Source organism: Bombina bombina, chromosome 5 (assembly GCF_027579735.1).
Source record: "Bombina bombina isolate aBomBom1 chromosome 5, aBomBom1.pri, whole genome shotgun sequence".
In the NCBI taxonomy this organism is placed as follows: domain Eukaryota; kingdom Metazoa; phylum Chordata; class Amphibia; order Anura; family Bombinatoridae; genus Bombina; species Bombina bombina.
In genome coordinates, this window is record NC_069503.1 from 894,399,178 (window position 1) to 894,416,896 (window position 17,719).

Consider the following 17,719-nt stretch of genomic DNA (forward strand, 5'->3'; position numbering starts at 1 on the left):
GTGTGCAGTTACTTTAGGTTATGGCTGCAGTTATTGTAACCAAATCACTGCTAACTGTAGCCCCTCTTTCAGACACATATCTCTGTTTCAGCCCTAACAGGCCTAGGAACACCATTTATTCTGAGCAAACAAGGGGGAACAAAGGGATATTTTTCTCAACTTGAATTGCACATGAAACTACACTCAAAACCTGGCATGGGAAAACCATTCACATTGTAAAGTTCAAGCTCCCCTACAGGTGACTAGCAGGCACCACACTTTTGCTAACATTTAATCAGAATGCATTGCATAATAATGCTATAAGGTGCTACATAATGTGACTACAGCTGGAGAATTGTTTATGCAGCACAGCTATTTGCTCTGAACATGAGGCTGTTTTGTGGGAATGATTATCGAAAACTACCTTACCCTTGCTTGCTACCTGATCACCTGTGGGTGACCCTGTCTGTTTTCCTAGATTGTGTTATTGAAAACTGCTATAGTTTAACCTCTCAGTGCCTAAACACCTGTATGTGATCCTACCTTTTTAAATGGATTGTGCTCTTTGTAATCTACAAGAGGTTACTTGTTTTCTTCCTGAATTCCAGCTCATTATATTGTCTAGATTCTTGTCTAAGTTCATTCATATTACTTTTCATTTCCTCTTATTGCCTGCATTCCCTTGTCTGCATCAAATTAGTCCACTGCTCTGCATTATTATACTTGGGGGTGCTTAAATCCAGTCTTCAGCTAATCACTATGGTCCCAATGATCTAAAGTTCTCTCCACTTGAGGTGATCTAAGACGTCTTGTCAGTACAAGGAGGCCCCTTAAATAATTTTGAAATACTAATTTTACCTTGATAGATTTTTATCTTACTATACAGAGTATCGTGCGTGCGAAGGAAACACTCCTATATCACAATATAAGGCCTAAAAAAATTCTCTTTTGTGTGGTGAGTTTTTAAACATCAGACCCTTTGGGGCTGATTTATCAATGTCTGGCGGACAAGATACTCTGTAGCATATCATGTCCGCCAGACATCGCTGAATGCCGACAGCATATGCTGTCTGCATTTAACATTGTACAAGCAGTTCTGGTGAACTGCTTGTGCAATGCCGCCCCTGCAGATTTGCAGCTAGTCAGCCGCTAGCAGGGGGTGTCAATCAACCTGATCGTATTCAATGGGGCGGATTGATGTCTGCAGCCTCAAAGGCAGCGGACGAGTTAAGGAGCAGCGGTCTTAAGACCGCTGCTTCTTAATTCCTGTTTCCGGCGAAGCTAAAGGCTCGCCCGGAAACAGGGGTATTTGGCCCCATTCGGGCCATGATAAATCGGCCCCTTTATCTTGCTTCCACCTATTGCTGCTTCCATTGCTACAGATATTGATTTTCTACTTTTTATCCAGTCAGTCAGTAAGGCTGGAGTTTTGTCCACAATATCACAATGAATTCAACTGGCACTTCACAATTAATTAATTAAAAATAACATTTTATTGGAAACAGTATAAAAAAGAGTAATTAATTGTCTTAATGTTTAAAAAGGCATTAGTCTAATAGATTTCTGTAATATTGAACTGTAGTCATGGTAATTAATACACATCCTTATTAAACTAAAACCACACCTGTTTGGAACAAAACTAATTACACTTTAACATTTACTGACATTACAGTAATAAACTATAAGGCCTAGATTTAGAGTTTTGTCGGTAGCGACCCGCGTAGCTAACGCTGGCTTTTTTCTGGCCGCACCTTTTAAATACCTCTGGTATTGAGAGTTCACAGAATGGCTGTGTTAGGCTCCAAAAAGGGAGCGTAGAGCATATTTAACGCCACTGCAACTCTCGATACCAGAGTTGCTTACGGAAGCGGCCAGCTTCAAAAACGTGCTCGTGCACGATTCCCCCATAGAAAACAATGGGGCTGTTTGAGCTGAAAAAAAACCTAACACCTGCAAAAAGCCGCGTTCAGCTCCTAACGCAGCCCCATTGTTGTCTATGGGGAAACACTTCCTACGTCTGCACCTAACACCCTAACATGTACCCCGAGTCTAAACACCCCTAACCTTATACTTATTAACCCCTATTCTGCCGCCCCCGCTATCGCTGACCCCTGCATATTATTTTTAACCCCTAACCTGCCGCTCCGTAAACCGCCGCTACTTACATTATCCCTATGTACCCCTAATCTGCTGCCCCTAACACAGCCGACCCCTATATTATATTTATTAACCCCTAATCTGCCCCCCACAACGTTGCCTCCACCTGCCTACACTTATTAACCCCTAATCCGCCTCACTAACCCTATAATAAATAGTATTAACCCCTAATCTGCCCTCCCTAACATCGCCGACACCTAACTTCAAACATTAACCCCTAATCTGCCGACTGGAGGTCACCGCTATTCTAATAAATGTATTAACCCCTAAAGCTAAGTCTAACCCTAACACTAACACCCCCCTAAGTTAAATATAATTTAAATCTAACAAAATTAATTAACTCTTATTAAATAAATTATTCCTATTTAAAGCTAAATACTTACCTGTAAAATAAATCCTAATATAGCTACAATATAAATTATAATTATATTATAGCTATTTTAGGATTTATATTTATTTTACAGGTAACTTTGTATTTATTTTAACCAGGTACAATAGCTATTAAATAGTTAAGAACTATTTAATAGCTAAAATAGTTAAAATAATTACAAATTTACCTGTAAAATAAATCCTAACCTAAGCTACAATTAAACCTAACACTACACTATCAATAAATAAATTAAATAAAATACCTACAATTACCTACAATTAAACCTAACACTACACTATCAATAAATGAATTAAATACAATACCTACAAATAACTACAATTAAATAAACTAACTAAAGTACAAAAAAATAAAAAAGAACTAAATTACAAAAAATAAAAAAATATTTACAAACATAAGAAAAATATTACAACAATTTTAAACTAATTACACCTACTCTAAGCCCCCTAATAAAATAACAAAGCCCCCCAAAATAAAAAATGCCCTACCCTATTCTAAATTACAAAAGTTCAAAGCTATTTTACCTTACCAGCCCTGAACAGGGCCCTTTGCGGGGCATGCCCCAAGAAATTCAGCTCTTTTTCCTGTAAAAAAACACATACAATACCCCCCCCCAACATTACAACCCACCACCCACATACCCCTAATCTAACCCAAACCCCCCTTAAATAAACCTAACACTAAGCCCCTGAAGATCTTCCTACCTTGTCTTCACCTCACCGGATATCACACCGATCCGTCCTGGCTCCGATATCTTCATCCAACCCAAGCGGGGGCTAGACATCCATCATCCGACGGCTGAAGAAGTCCAGAAGAGGGTTCCGATCAGCCAATAGAATGCGAGCTCAATCTGATTGGCTGATCGGATCAGCCAATCGGATTGAACTTGATTCTGATTGGCTGATTGCATCAGCCAATCAGAATTTTCCTACCTTAATTCCGATTGGCTGATAGAATCCTATCAGCCAATCGGAATTCGACGGACGCCATCTTGGATGACGTCCCTTAAAGGAACCGTCATTCGTCGGGAAGTTGTCGTCGGAAGAAGATGGGTCCGCGCTGGAGGTCCTCACGATGGAGCCGGTCCTCATCTGATGAATATAGAAGATGCCGCTTGGAAGAAGATGGTTGCCGGTCCGGATCTACTCTTCTTCCCGGATAGGATGAAGACTTTGGACCCTCTTCTGGACTTCTTCAGCCGTCGGATGATGGATGTCTAGCCCCTGCTTGGGTTGGATGAAGATATCGGAGCCAGGACGGATCGGTGTGATACCCGGTGAGGTGAAGACAAGGTAGGAAGATCTTCAGGGGCTTAGTGTTAGGTTTATTTAAGGGGGGTTTGGGTTAGATTAGGGGTATGTGGGTGGTGGGTTGTAATGTTGGGGGGGGGGTATTGTATGTGTTTTTTTACAGGAAAAAGAGCTGAATTTCTTGGGGCATGCCCCGCAAAGGGCCCTGTTCAGGGCTGGCAAGGTAAAAGAGCTTTGAACTTTTGTAATTTAGAATAGGATAGGGCATTTTTTATTTTGGGGGCTTTGTTATTTTATTAGGGGGCTTAGAGTAGGTGTTATTAGTTTAAAATTGTTGTAATATTTTTCTTATGTTTGTAAATATTTTTTTATTTTTTGTAACTCAGTTCTTTTTTATTTTTTGTACTTTAGTTAGTTTATTTAATTGTAGTTATTTGTAGGTATTGTATTTAATTCATTTATTGATAGTGTAGTGTTAGGTTTAATTATAGGTAATTGTAGGTATTTTATTTAATTTATTTATTGATAGTGTAGTGTTAGGTTTAATTGTAACTTAGGTTAGGATTTATTTTACAGGTAAATTTGTAATTATTTTAACTATTTTAGCTATTAAATAGTTCTTAACTATTTAATAGCTATTGTACCTGGTTAAAATAAATACAAAGTTGCCTGTAAAATAAATATTAATCCTAAAATAGCTACAATATAATTATAATTTATATTGTAGCTATATTAGGGTTTATTTGACAGGTAAGTATTTAGCTTTAAATAGGAATAATTTATTTGATAAGAGTTAATTTATTTAGTTAGATTTAAATTATATTTAACTTAGGGGGGTGTTAGTGTTAGGGTTAGACTTAGCTTTAGGGGTTAATACATTTATTAGAATAGCGGTGAGCTCCAGTCGGCAGATTAGGGGTTAATGTTTGAAGTTAGGTGTCGGCGATGTTAGGGAGGGCAGATTAATACTATTTATTATAGGATTTTTGAGGCGGATTAGGGGTTAATAACTTTATTATAGTAGCGGTGCGGTCCGCTCGGCAGATTAGGGGTTAATAAGTGTAGGCAGGCGGAGGCGACGTTGAGGGGGGCAGATTAGGGGTTAATAAATATAATATAGGGGTCGGTGGTGTTAGGGGCAGCAGATTAGGGGTACATAGCTATAATGTAGCTGGCGGCAGCGTGTGGACGGCAGATTAGGGGTTAATAATAATATGCAGGGGTCAGCGATAGCGGGGGAGGCAGATTAGGGGTTAATAAATATAATATAGGGGTCGGCGGTGTTAGTGAGAGCAGATTAGGGGTACATAAGTATAACGTAGGTGGCGGTCGGCAGATTAGGGGTTAAAAATATTTAATCGAGTGGCGGCGATGTGGGGGGACCTCGGTTTAGGGGTGCATAGGTAGTTTATGGGTGTTAGTGTACTTTAGAGCACAGTAGTTAGGAGCTTTATAAACCGGCGTTAGCCCAGAAAGCTCTTAACTACTGAATTTTTTCTGCGGCTGGAGTCTTGTCGTTAGATTTCTAACGCTCACTTCAGCCACGACTCTAAATACCGGAGTTAGAAAGATCCCATTGAAAAGATAGGATACGCAATTGACGTAAGGGGATCTGCGGTATGGAAAAGTCACGGATGAAAAGTGAGCGTTAGACCCTTTCCTGACTGACTCCAAATACCGGCGGTAGCCTAAAACCAGCATTAGGAGCCTCTGACGCTGGTTTTCACGGCTACCACCAAACTCTAAATCTAGGCCTAAGAGAGCAAATTAAAGGGCTGGAAATTAAGAGACTATGTAAAGTTAAAGGGACAGTCTAGTCCAAAATAAACTTTCATGATTTAGATAGAGAATGTACTTTTTCAAAAAATTCCAATTTACTTTTATCACCAATTTTGCTTTGTTCTCTTGGTATTCTTAGTTGAAAGCTAAACCTAGGAGGTTCATATGCTAATTTCTAAGGCCTTGAAGGCCGCCTCTTCTCTCAGGGCATTTTGACAGTTTTTCACCACTAGAGGGTGTTAGTTCATGTGTGTCATATAGATAAAACTGTGCTCATGCATGTGGAGTTCCAGTGAGCCAACTCTGATTAGCTAAAATTAATGTCTGTCAAAAGAACTGAAATAAGGGGGCAGTTTGCAGAGGCTTAGATACAGGGTAATCACAGAGGTAAAAAGTGTATTTACATAACTGTGTTGATTATGCAAAACTAGGAAATGGGTAATAAAGGGATTATCTATCTTTTTAAATAATACAAAATCTAGTGTAGACTGACCCTTTAATGCAAGCATAAATAATTTATCAATGCAGTACACTTAACCTATAATAATTTGAAAATAAATGTAAATTATCAAACAGAATAAAGCTGATAATATGTTATGACTCAAACATTATGACCCAAACAATTACCAGATAACTTATTACATCAAATCCTGACTAAAAATCATTTGGACCTTGTGACTAAACATAAACATTAAAATCAAACAATTGGAATACCTTGTTGGTTGAACTTTGACACTGAGCCTGTCTATGGCCATCCCCTCTTAAATAAAGAAGAGATCATAAAGGGAGAGACAGCCTAAAAATATTGGGGATTTTATAATGTTTCATTTTATACCTTTAATTTTGTTTTTACAGGTATTTTATTTAAATATTGGGCTTAGGGAGTTTTTTTTAAGTTTATTAATTTTTTATTAAATTTTACCAAAAGACAAGAAATAAAAGGTGATTGAAAAGTACAACAATGTTGCATCGATTACAATAATATTGTCAATAAAGAAAATAATTTTGGTACAAAATCTGAGTACAAAGTCATATTTATTAGTCAAGCTAGTGCTTTTGCTAATAATTCAGCATATTTTTACCATATTAACTAACATTTCTGATGAAAAGCATGCTTTTACAAAGTAATCAAACAAAATTTCTCAAGGGTACATAAAAACCTTTTTTTTATAAGGTTTATTTGTGATCAACTTAGTTCTCAATGCATCCTACCTGAGAAAGAAGGCATGTGACGGACGGACCCCATAGCTTGTGACCTGTTAATGGATGTGTGGGAATGGAATGGAAGTGTAGATGACTGTTTACTGTCAGGTTTAAGTACATAATGTATGAGCTCTTTTTTTATCCCAATAAAACTCAACCTGAGCAAAATAATCCTTTTTTTCCTTTATAATTATATGCCATTTGTTTAAAATTTAGCATGTGGGTTACCTGATTAATCCACTCTTTATTTGGAGGTTTTATTTTTTCTCAGTATCTAGGGATGAGCTTCTTGGCTCTAAATAGAGTTCATGCGGAAGTGACATAGTAGCTTAACATGGCTGTTCAATAGAAATATCAATGGTGTTTTGGGGATGGAGCATTCCAGCAAGTTTTCTGTTATTCTGTGTATAGTGTTTCAATAGGGAGTTATAGCCTGGCATTCCCACCATATATGTAATAGAGTGCCTTTGTGTCCATAATTTCTCCAGCATCTACCAGATGCTGAGCAATATATTTGATGTAGCCTTTGGGGGGTGAGGTACCAGCGAGAGAGAAGTTTGATATTAGTTTCCAGTGTGCTTACTGCTATGGAGCTTTTAGCTGTTGTTTGTTGTATGCTGAGTCTGTCTTTCAGTGAAAGGGAGATTTGCAATTCTGTTTCCCATTTAGATATATAGAGAGGATCAGGCATGTTGTCTGTGTGTGCTAACAACTGTTATAATATAGTGATATCAGATGTTTTGAAGGCGTACCTGTATAGCATACATGTTCAAATGTGGTCAGAAGGAGAGTTGAATTGGATTTTAATTTGTGTGTTTATAAGTAGTCTCTTATTTGAAAGTATGATAACCAATGGGTAAAGGGGAAACCTGGTTCACATTTGAGTTCTGTCATTGTTTTAATGCTCCCGATTGCAGGATGCTATAAATTGGAATGTTACTTGTGAAATTATTACTATTTGAGTGGAGCGTGTTTTTTGTAAATGGGAGGTTTGGATTTCCTAGGATTGGAGTTAGAGGGGATGGTAATGTGGACAGTGTTTTGTGTTTTTTTTATTATATTATCCCATATTTTGAGAGTATCCAATATTGGATTAGTATTAAGTATGTTGATGTGCCTGTGTTTTGCACTAAGTCCACACATGCTGCCCAAATTGTCCACCTTGGCTATTTCTTCTTCCAGTGACATCCATTTTTTCTGTACCCTGCTCCTGTGCCAGTTCTATATACGGATTAGGTGAGATGCTTGGTGGTATAGAAGAAGGTTATGGATTCCCAGACTTCACTTTTTTATGTTTTAGGTGTCTGACCAGTCTAAGCTTCTGATCTAACCAGATATAATTATGTAGAAAATATTGTATTGTGTGAAAGAAGGAGCTAGGGAGTGCTATTGGGATAGTTTGAAAGAGGTATAACAATTTGGGTAGTATATTCATTTTCACTGCTGCTACCCTCCCAAGCCAGGAAATGTGTTTCAAACGCCATGAGGTTAATTCTTGTTTTGTAGCCGAAAGGAGTGTAGAATAATTATTGTATAGATCTTTGTTGTTCAGAGAGATTATTATCCTTAAGTATTTGATAATTTTTGCATTTGTTTTATATTTCAATAGTTGCTTAATAGTCTGTAGAATGTCTGATGGAATGTTGATGTTTAGGATTTCTGATTTGTCTATATTTATGAGGAAATTGGAATATGTTCCAAATGTTGATATTTCTTTTTTCCAAATGCTTTATAGAATGAATAGGGTTCGTAATAGACAGCAGAATGTTGTCTGCGTATAGGGAAATTTTGTAATTAGAGTCGCCAGTTGTGACTCCTGTGATATTTGAATTGTTCCTAATTCTACTGGCCAGGATCTCTATAGCAAGGGCAAAAAGGAGTGGGGACAGGGGGCAGCCTTGTCTTGTCCGGTTCTTAACTGATAGATGGTTAGAATCTCCATTCACCTTGATTTTAGCTATGGTATTGTTATATAATGCAAGTATGCAGTATGTGAATTGTGTGCTAAAGCCGAACCTTTCCAGGGTGGAGGACATAATTTTTCCAATCCACCCTGTCAAAGGCTTTCTCTGCGTCCATTGTGATTAAGAGAAACCTGTCGGGGATATATCCCGCACTGTTGATTAATTGAATAGTTCTAATGGTGCTATCTCTTGATTCTCTTCCTGGTATGAATACTACCTGGTTTTTGTTGATAAGTGAAGGTAATAATGTATTGATTCTGTTGGCCAGGATTTTGGCGTATATTTTAACGTCATTATTAAGGAGGGATATTGGTCTGAATTTTATAGGGTGTGTAGGAGGTTTTCCTGGCTTGGGAAGGACAGTGATGTAGGCTTCTAACATTTCACTGGGTAAAGGATGGTCCTTATCAATATGGTTAAATACTTCTAAGGTATGTGGGGCTAGGATGTCAGAGAAGATTGGGAAATATTTGTTACTAAACTCATCTGGTCCTGGGGCTTTCCCTGTGGGGATATTTTTATTGTATATTGAACTTCACTTAAAGTTATGGGTAAGTCAAGGAAACATCCATTTTCTTCTGTAATAACAGGGATTGGTGTTTCTTGGAGATAAATTGATAGTGTGGTTAAAAACTCTGCATTTTGTGTGATGTTGCCTTGGTGGATATTATATAGTGAAGCTTAGTATTGTCTAAACAATTCTGCTTTAGCATGGCTTGATGTTAATGTTTTATCCAAGTCATTTTTCAAAGATGTAACGAAGGTCCCTAGTTTTTGTTCTTTAAGAGTCCTTGCTAAAAATCTTCCTGCTTTGTTATGTTCGGCAAATAACTTTGCATTTGTTTATATATATCTACGGTATGTTTGGGTATGTACCTAGTCATTGAGTTGTTCTCTGCCCTTCATTAAATTATCTAATAAGGTCAGGTCCGAGGTATTTATTTTGTGAGCGAGTGATTGTCCAGGTTGGAGATTAGTGAGTTGTAGTATATTCTCTGTTGTTTTCTAAGTTTAGATTGTAATTTGATGCACTCTTCTCTCATGAACATTTGTGTGCTAGCCATATAGTAAATTAATTAGTATCTTCCCTTTTTATTAAAATGAAAATATTCAGTAGCACTTGCTTGTAAAGAGTTTAGAGCTAGCGTGTCAGTGAATATAGAGTTGTCTATTCACCAGCTGAAGTTTGAACTGGGTGTGTTAGGTCAATTTAATTTGCAAGTCACTGCGGTGTGATCTGACCATGTAATTTGAGTGATGTGCGAGGAAGAGATGTAGTAAAACCTTTTGTGGTCGGTGTAAAAGTAATCCAATCGTGAATATTTGGAAAAGGAGTGGGAAAAGAAGGTGTAGTCTCTAATTGAGGGATGTTGTGTTCTCCATATGTCTAGTAGATTTAAGGATAGAAGTGATTTCCCATCATAACATATTATAGAATTGGGGACATTCAGTTTGCCTGTTGAACTAAATAATGTAGGTTCCATTGTTAAATTGAAATCTCCACCTGTGTACATAGGTCCTCTGGCTATATCTAAAAATGTGTTTATTTTAGAGCAGGTATATTGTAGAGGATAATGGTATTGCGGTAGTTTAGGCTCTTTGGATGCCCTAAAATGTGTTTTTTGAAGCAGAACAATGGCTGCCTTTCGCTTATAAAAGTCATGTAATGCAATAGAACGTTTCTGTGGTGAAAGAAAGCCCTTTACATTTTGTGTAAGGAGTGTGATGCTTAGGTGAGCTTGGTGTTTTACCTTAGTAATTTTTTCAGCCATTAGTGGTGTTCTGAGTGTAGGGGATCCTGTCTGTTGCATCCAGTACCTGTAGTGCATGATATCTTATGAGGAGAAAGGCTTATGTTAGATCTGGATTGATTAACCTTAAAGTAGATGAGATACAATAAATTAGAACATTTTTTCAAAATATTTTGTGCATAAACATTACTTTTCTTGTGAACGCAACACCAACTTTGTGGTATATTGGATAAGTTGTACAATGTTTTTGTACCGAAAAGGTAATGGGAAAGAGTAGGGAGATGGGGTGAATGGTGAAGATCACCAAATAAACATAAAATATAAAAGGAACGTTCCTGCACGGTGACTATTATGCTGGGGAGTAAATAGGTTAGGGGTTATTTATTGTCCTAAGGGTAGTGATATAAATATTAGGGGTTGGTACAGTGAGTAAACATTTTAACACTGAATGATAAAAGAACATATAACATACAAATATGAAGTAATATGCCATGTGTAGACTTCTATTGGGCATGATGTTTGTTACTATTTTTACCATGACTGGAGGAGTTTCCTTATGGATTAGGCACTCAAAAGTCTGTATTTAGTTGGTGGTTACTTTCATTACATTGTTTATGGTGTCCTGAATATTGTAGTTGTTCTGAAGTATTCTTCAATGTATTTCCAGCTAGTTTGAGTTCTGAGAGTCCTTCTTGGTTCACTTATTTTTAGCCTCTTGCCATGGAGTGTGTTGAGTTTTTGGTGTTTGAGAGTCTTTGGATGTTGAAGCAGGTGGATTATATTGTGATTTACTGTATGTAGTAGATGGGGGAGGAGGTTGAGGTGTTCACAAATCTCGGGAATGTCTCTGGGGTTCCTGCAAATATACCTAGTGCCAGCCTTTAGTACTGTTAGATGTGTGGGGAAGCCCCATCTGTAGGCTATGCTGTGGTCTCTAAGAATTCTCGTAAGTGGATGACATTTTCTTTTTTGCAATATACGTGGAGAGAGATCAGTAAAGATCTGTATCTGATTCCCCTGAAAGGAGATTGTAGTTTTATTTCTGTTATTTGATTGGGTAATGCAGAATTTTCATGATAACATCTCTCGGAGGTTGGCATTTGTTAGGTGTAGGCCCTCTCAATATACATATTGTCAAGATACGATGAATCCTCATCACTCAGGTCTTTGAAGAGGTTCATTAGATACATCTCCAGGTTGTCTGTTTCAATGTCCTCTGAAATTCCTCTAATTCTGAGGTTGTTCCTCCGGCTTCGATTTTCCAAATCTTCAAGTTTGTTATGTACCTCTTCCATTGCTTCATCGTGAGTTTTAATTTGTTCAGATGCTTTTTAAAGGTCTGCTGTAATGATTTATCTCTCATCTTCTAGAGCTTCTACTCTGATGTGGATTTCATTTAAGTCAGATCTAATGAATGCTACTTCCTCTTTGATGCACTTTGTTATAGTTTGCACCATTTTGTCCATGTACGACTTGCTATGAAGGCCTGCCAAATCAGCTTCAGTTAAAAAGTCAGTTTGTTCATTAGGAAATGTTTCCATTCTATGGGTTGTAGGTTTCATTATGGGTACTGATTCAGGTGTATTGTCTTTAATTGTACGTTCGAGTGGCTTAAAAATGTTGTTCACAGATACAGGCGTGTTAGTTGCAGAATTTGCAGGATTGTCTATTTTTGTTGTTTTTTTCTGGGAAACATGAGTGTCTCTGTAATGGGTGTTTAATAGTATATCTTAAGACAAGTCTGGAGTTTGCAAGCTCTGTTTAATGTTCCAGTTTTTTCACAGATGTAAAATGTCCATTATAAAGACTTAAAAAGTCATACAGAGGTATATAGTGAGTTTTGTTGATAATTAAGACCTTGATTCTTGATGAGACGTCTTAAAGTTATGTGCAGTGTTAAAACATTTATATGTTCACTCTTCCATCAGCCAATCAGAATTTTCCTACCTTAATTCCGATTGGCTGATAGAATCCTATCAGCCAATCGGAATTCGAGGGACGCCATCTTGGATGACGTCCCTTAAAGGAACCTTCATTCTGTGTTAGGACGTCGGAAGAAGAGGATGGATCCGCGCCGGAGGTCTTGAAGATGGAGCTCGTCGTCTGATGGAAGAAGATAGAAGATGCCACTTGGATGAAGATGTCTACCGGTCCGGATCTCCTCTTCTGCCCGGATAGGATGAAGACTTCTGCCCGATGATGGACCTCTTCAGCCGCCGCTTGGATCAAGACTTCAGCCGGAGGATGGATGTCTTCAGCCCCCGCTTGGGCTTGGATGAAGACTTCGGAGCCTGGACCGATCGGTGATACCCGGCATGGTGAAGATAAGGTAGGAAGATCTTCAGGGGCTTAGTGTTAGGTTTATTTAAGGGGGGTTTGGGTTAGATTAGGGGTATGTGGGTGGTGGCATGCCCCGCAAAAGGCCCTTTTAAGGGCTGGTAAGGTAAAAGAGCTTTTCTATTTGTATTTTAGAATAGGGTAGGGCATTTTTTTATTTTGGGGGGCTTTGTTATTTTATTAGGGGGCTTAGAGTAGGTGTAATTAGCTTAAAATTGTTGTAATATTTTTATAATGTTTGTAAATATTTTTTTATTTTTTGTAACTTAGTTCTTTTTTTATTTTTTGTACTTTAGTTAGTTTATTTAATTGTATTTATTTGTTGGTATTGTATTTAATTAATTTATTGATAGTGTAGTGTTAGGTTTAATTGTAGATAATTGTAGGTATTTTATTTAATTAATTTATTGATAGTGTAGTGTTAGGTTTAATTGTAACTTAGGTTAGGATTTATTTTACAGGTAATTTTGTAATTATTTTAACTAGGTAACTATTAAATAGTTATTAACTATTTAATAGCTATTGTACCTGGTTAAAATAAATACAAAGTTGCCTGTAAAATAAATATTAATCCTAAAGTAGCTACAATATAATTATAATTTATATTGTAGCTATATTAGGGTTTATTTTACAGGTAAGTATTTAGCTTTAAATAGGAATAATTTATTTGATAAGAGTTAATTTATTTAGTTAGATTTAAATTATATTTAACTTAGGGGGGTGTTAGTGTTAGGGTTAGACTTAGCTTTAGGGGTTAATACATTTATTATAGTGTTGGCGAGGTCCGGTTGGCAGATTAGGGGTTAATACTTGAAGTTAGGTGTCGGTGATGTTAGGGAGGGCAGATTAGGGGTTAATACTATTTATTATAGGGTTTTTGAGGCGGGAGTGAGGCGGATTAGGGGTTAATAACTTTATTATAGTAGCGGTGAGGTCCGGTTGGCAGATTAGGGGTTAATAAGTGTAGGTAGGTGGCGGCGACGTTTGGGGTGGCAGATTAGGGGTTAATAAATATAATATAGGGGTCAGCGATGTTAGGGGCAGCAGATTAGGGGTACATAGGGATAACGTAGGTGGCGGCGGTGTGCGGTCGGCAGATTAGGGGTTAAAAAATTTTAATAGAGTGGCGGCGATGTGGGGGGACCTCGGTTTAGGGGTACATAGGTAGTTTATGGGTGTTAGTGTACTTTAGAGCACAGTAGTTAAGAGCTTTATGAACCGGCGTTAGCCCAGAAAGCTCTTAACTCCTGGCTTTTTGCTGCGGCTGGAGTTTTGTCGTTAGATTTCTAACGCTCACTTCAGCCATGACTCTAAATACCAGCTTTAGAAAGATCCCATTGAAAAGATAGGATATGCAATTGACGTAAGGGGATCTGCAGTATGGAAATGTCGCGGCTGCAAAGTGAGCGTTAGACCCTTTCCTGACTGACTCTAAATACCAGCGGTAGCCCAAAACCAGCGTTAGGAGCCTCTAACACTGGTTTTTAACGGCTAACGCCAAACTCTAAATCTAGCCGAAACACAGCAAAAATGTAAAAATATCCCTGGTCCCAAACTGTCAGAAAAGGAAAAAGTGCTGTGGTCCTTAAGGGGTTAAGCCAGTCTTACCAACACTGAACAATGAGAATGCTTTTTTTTTTGCATTCTACTTAGTCCTACATAAATCTTCAACCATACGCAAGGAACATCTTGTTCTTACATTGAGAACAGTTTAACATAGGACATAATACAAATTTAAATAATCACAAGGAATACAAATTTAACTAATCAGTTCCCTTGGAGATGCAGCATTTACCAGCATCTTCTGTCCTTTGTAGAATATTGATTTTCTTAGAGAGGAACAAGCTCCTCCTATGGGGCACATAACCTATTATTATTTTATAGTGCATATCTTATTGGGAAGTTCTCCTGCAACACAACTACAATTATTTAAGATCAATGCATTTATTGATAGACAATGTAGTGATCTGCTGCCACTACCTGCTATTGTGATCTGTTGGTCATTACTTACATAATGTGTATGTGTACTGCGGCTATATTGTGCTACCTATTACCTAGTATGAAAGTATATACTAAAAAGCTTGTCATTACTTTTTACCCTACAAAATTCACCACTGAAGAATATGTACATTTTTGAGGATAAATAATTTCATAAGCTTTACTAAAGGATTCAAATATACCCACATAGGTACTGGGCTTGCAGCACAGAATAGCAGTACATAAATGCAAGCACTGCAAAGTAAGTAGGAAATACACCATTTCTTGCTATTATCAGCTATTGTGAACTACTAACCATTACATGTTAGTGCTGGCTATTATATTAGTACTATACTCTATTTGCCTTTTTTTTGCCACTGTGTCCTTCTGACCAAGGGTACTGTCAGCAATATATATGTATGTATATGTACACAAAAATACACATATATTCATACATACACACACAAACATATATAAATATACATATATATATATATATATAAATAAATATATATATATATATATATATATATATATATATATATATATATATATATATATATATATATATATATATATATATGGCCTTAATGTACACAGCTACACTAACTAGCTCAGGCAATGTAGTCTCGACAGCTGATAGCTGTTGAGACAAACATGGCCACTACCCTCCTCGCAACCTGCACTTCGCTGATTCAAACATATTGAACTTGTGTCAATGTGTCTGAATCAAAGTGCAAACTACTCTAACTAGCATGCCCTGCTAACTCCCCCTGAACGCCTATATCTACGTCACGCCTAACCTACACTTGTTCTGCTCAGCCCAGCTAACTCCCACTAACCGCCTTAAACCTATGTCACGCCTAACATACACACCCCTGGAACACGCAGCTAAGTCCCTAATACCGCCTGCAATTACGTAATGTCTAAACTACACTTCCCTAGAACTCCCCAGCTAACTCCCTCATACTGCCTATTGTAAAAAAATAACTCACTATACTATACTAAATAATAAAACTTCCCATTATAACTATGAAGCTATGTTGCCAAAATAATAATCAATGTTTAAATAATGTGTCAAAGAGATGCGCTAAAACCCTGGCAGCTGGCCACCGGAGGGCTGGCAAAAACTTGCAGCCTAGCTGTGCTCCTCGAATTGAGCCCTGGTCCACTGCTTCTTAAAAGGAGTGCCAATCGAGCAGGGTGCATGGGATCAAGTCACCCTTTTAGTATGTTGTAGGAAATTTGATGAGGCACCTAGGGATACCACTTATTTAGGGGGGCTACCTGCTGGGAGGAATGGGGGACCAGAATTGAAGGGTCCCCTATTCCTCCCAGAAGGTAGCACTCAAAGAAGGTAGCACACACAAACAAGGGTTATCCCTAGGTGCCTCATAAAATTGCCGACAACATACTTTAAGGGCAACTTGATCCTCTGCACCCTGTTCGATCAGCACCCCTTTTAAGAAGCGGCAGACCGGGGCTCAATTCCGATCTGGCGCTGAGTTCCAGGAGCCTGGCTAGGTCAGCGAGGTTTTGCAGGCCCTTTGGCATTTACCTTATCTCCTTGACAAAATATGCATTGTCATGTACAATATAGATTATTTCAAGTATTACAGATATCTTAAATAGAATTAATGGTTGCTTGCTATTATTTCAAGCATAAATATATATCTGAAAATATATGTCTATGTTTAAAATAATAGAAAGCATCATTAAATAACTTTAGTCTATAGATATATACATTGCTTTAAACAATATGCATTGTACATGACTATGCATAGAATTTAAATATTGATCCCTAAACTGCCATAACCTAAAACTAACTGTAGAAACTAAGGCCCTACAGATAAATATTCAATATTTAAAATGATGCATTGATATGTGGAATGTATAATGTTTAAATATTTGCATATAAATAATAATTTAATATTATAATAATAAGATAGATACTTACAGTGGGTATGTGCGGCTATAGGGGTTAATAGGCTAGATACTTGCGGCGGGTATGTGGCAGTATAGGGGTTAATAGTTTAGTACTTGTGGTGGGTATTTGGCAGTATAGGGGTTAATAGGATAGATACTTGCAGTGGGTATGTGCGTCTATAGGGGTTAATAGGATAAATGCTTGCGGCGGGTGTGTGGCAGTATAGGGGTTAATAGGGTAGATACTTGCAGAGGGTAAGTGGCAGTATAGGGGTTAATAGTTTAGTACTTGTAGTGAGTATTTGGGGGTATAGGGGTTAATAGGATAGATACTTGTGGTGGGTATGTGGCAGTTTAGAGGTTAGTAGAATAGATACTTGCCGTCGGTATGTGGCGGTTTAGGAGTTAACACGATAGGTACTTGTGGTGGGTATGTGTTGATATGGATCTTTATCAGTATAGTGTTAGTTTGCGATCGCAGGGTTTAGGTGTATTAGGATTAGTGGTTAGGCATGGCAGTTATATTGCGAAGGATCCTTTACTATACATCTCCAATATTGGCGGCGATGCTGGGTGTTATCCATAGCCAGCATCACCAACCAATGGCATGTATAGTAAATGCCTCTTGGTGATGCCGCTAAATCAGGAGCTTGGAATATTTCAACTCAATATAGAGGCGGATCCTTTGTAATATTTTGCCACCTCGTAGCACTTTCGATCATCTGAGCCACTATCGCCTTTCCTCCAGCCTTAAATTGTGACCTCTTGTCACAAACAATGTTCTTGAAATAAACAGATCTTCTGCTGTCTCTGTATATGGGCCGTGAATATATTTATATAAAGTAATCATGTCACCGCTCAAGCGCCTTTTTTCAAGAGAAAACAGACCCTGTTTAGCTAACCTCTGCTCGTAGCTTAAATTCTCCATTCCCCTTATTAGCTTTGTGGCCCTTCTCTGCAATGTCTTTTTTTTTAGCTCGGTCCACAGAACTGCACTCCATATTCCAG